General features: G+C 39.4%; 1 protein-coding gene across 2 annotated transcripts in view; it reads left to right on the forward strand.

Annotated features, from left to right (window-relative positions):
* Nucleotides 1–2500, forward strand: part of LOC138945347 (uncharacterized) — a 546160-nt gene that overhangs the window by 18273 nt on the left and 525387 nt on the right. Inside the window, exon 5 of one of the 2 annotated variants that reach the window (XM_070316774.1) lies at nt 1–2500. This exon is cut by the window's left edge and continues 2458 nt beyond it; it is cut by the window's right edge and continues 2645 nt beyond it. The exons of the other annotated variant lie outside the window; for it this stretch is intronic. The gene's annotated coding sequence lies outside the window, so the exon portion shown is untranslated. 2 annotated transcript variants of the gene reach the window in all.

The following is a 2500-nucleotide window of genomic DNA, read 5'->3' on the forward strand; positions in this document are numbered from 1 at the left end:
TAACTGCATATTCCGAATAGTGCTGTTTATGTACTTTGTTTGTTAGTTTGTTTGTTTGATAGTTTGATTGCTTGTTTGATTTGGCGTCTTTGTTTTCTTCCTAACTCAAAACTCAAGATTTCGCTGTCGTTACAATTATAAGGAACATTGTTTTGCAAGCATCCGACGGCTTACGACAGAAAATACACCTCACATAGTCTTTCGGATGAGACGAAAAACCGAGGTCCCTTTGTGTACACTACATTGGGGTGTGCACGTTAAAGATCCCACGATTGACAAAAGGGTCTTGCATGGCAAAATTGTACAGGCATAGATAAAAATGTCCACCAAATACCCGTGTGACTTGGAATAATAGGCCGTGAAAGGTGAATGCTCGCCCTAATAGGCTTGAGGTTTGCTGGCCGATGTGAATGCGTGATATATTGTGTAAAAAATTACATCTCACACGGCATAAATAAATCCCTGCGCCTTGAATCCGTGGTTGAGATATGTGCGCGATATAAATTGCATAAAATAAAATAAAATAAATAAAAACATTTACCAAAGAATAAGAATGAGCCAAAAAATCTGTCGTATTCATGTGTAACAGGTTATCAGATGCTAGAATCCATTGCCGAGTCACGAACGTTAGTGCATGGCTACAATTGTGAGCAAAGACAACGATGAATTGTAGCCACTACAGGCGCGAGAATTATACCTGCTTGTGTATCACTGACTGACTTCATGAGTAGCTACATAAACCCATGACGTACATCAAGTATATCGAGAGAGAGAAAAAGTCGATGCTGATATCGGAAATGCCCACAATAGCTGTGATTGTGTTGTGTGTATTTTTATTTTTTATTTTTTAATTTGTTTACTTTTTTTGCAATTTAACTAGGAAAGTACAATGTTTGAACATAGACTCAGGAAGTGACCGATTATAGACTGCATTCTTCAGGAGCAGCTACGCTGTTAGTCTCTATATTTCTGTGGTGTGGAACGCTTGTTTTGCATTCTTGCGCTAGTACAGCACTGTCTATAGCAATCTGGCCGATATGCGAAACCTTTGCAAGCTTTTATTTTTGTATAAAAAATGTTCAGTCATGATGAATGTGCCTCTGATTAGTAACAGTCATTCTTGCATTAGTCATCGGTGACCTAATTTCGTTTATATCCACTATCCTCTTGAGTTCGGAAGTACTTTGCGCAAACAGTATACTTCTGTATCGAAGAAAATGAAGCGCAATTTATTTAGTGGCCTTTGCAGACGTATCACTGTTGAACGTCTACTGCTTTTGTTTGCAATTGTCTCAAAACATTTTGTTTCTTTTTGTTTTTAATTTCACTTTCCAGTTTTGTGATTGTGAGGCTCACAGATTGTTTTGTAGATGAACTGTACATAATTATGGTGTATGGTGATACGCAGGACATTTCATTAATCGTAGACTGTATTTTGAGTGTTTTGACTTCTGCCATATATGAATTTCGTGCTTTACATTCTTCGAAAATGCGCTCATTTTCATTTCGTTACCACATGTTTGTGTTAATACTTTTCTCCTATGCAAAGTAGTTGATGGGATATTGTCAATCAGATCATGTCCCTCCACCGCTGTCATAAACGGGAGTACAGTCTACTAAAAACGAAACGTGAAAAATACAATCTTTTTACTTTATTGTCAGTGTCTGCTAAATGAAAATGTTTGTATATAAAACCTGACCTATTGGCCCTGCCATATCCGCAAGGCTGATGTATTATGACATCATCTTGCAACGAGGATTCTTCAAATTTATTCCTTTTGTCAATCCTTTCTTAGGTTTAAACTGAAAATGGGCACCAACAACCCTCCTTTTAGCAACCCCAAGAATAGACAATTTTGGAAAATAATTCTGTCAGGATTTTCAGCGGTCTGGAAGAATAAAGCCACTTTACCTCGTACGAGGTTTTCACAACATCCGGAGCATGTTCTACGTTTTCGATGTGCTGTATCGTGCAAACGGGACAAGCAACTAACTCTGATGTGGATGTTGTGCAGCGCGTGCACAATATGGTACCCTTTTAAATCAAAAATTAGCGTTCAAGAGTTCTTCGGAGTTCAGAATATGTTGCGAAAATGATCGCTGGCATGTATCACAACGTATTTTGATCGAGGTCACATGGGTTTGGCTTAAGGTCACGTGAGTTTAGACAAACACACGTGCTTAGCGAACAGTTCCGGTGATCAGCACGCCATCCGTGTCGATTCGTGACTCCGATGATGATACAGGTATCATATTTAGCGCGCGCTGCATAGCATACACATCTTAGTTAGTTGTTCGACCCGATCGCAGGATAGAGCCGATCGGAAGCGTGGAACATGCTCCGGAAGTTGTGAAAAACGTGCCCGAGGTACAGGGGCTCTTACTCTTTCAGACCGCTGAAAATCCTGACAATGAATTATTTTCCAGAAACGTCTGTTTATGAACGTTACTGCAGGAGAGCCAATAGTTTTCTGTGTGACACATGTCCCTCATCAAACAT

The sequence above is a fragment of the Littorina saxatilis genome, linkage group LG13 (assembly GCF_037325665.1).
Source record: "Littorina saxatilis isolate snail1 linkage group LG13, US_GU_Lsax_2.0, whole genome shotgun sequence".
Taxonomy (NCBI): domain Eukaryota; kingdom Metazoa; phylum Mollusca; class Gastropoda; order Littorinimorpha; family Littorinidae; genus Littorina; species Littorina saxatilis.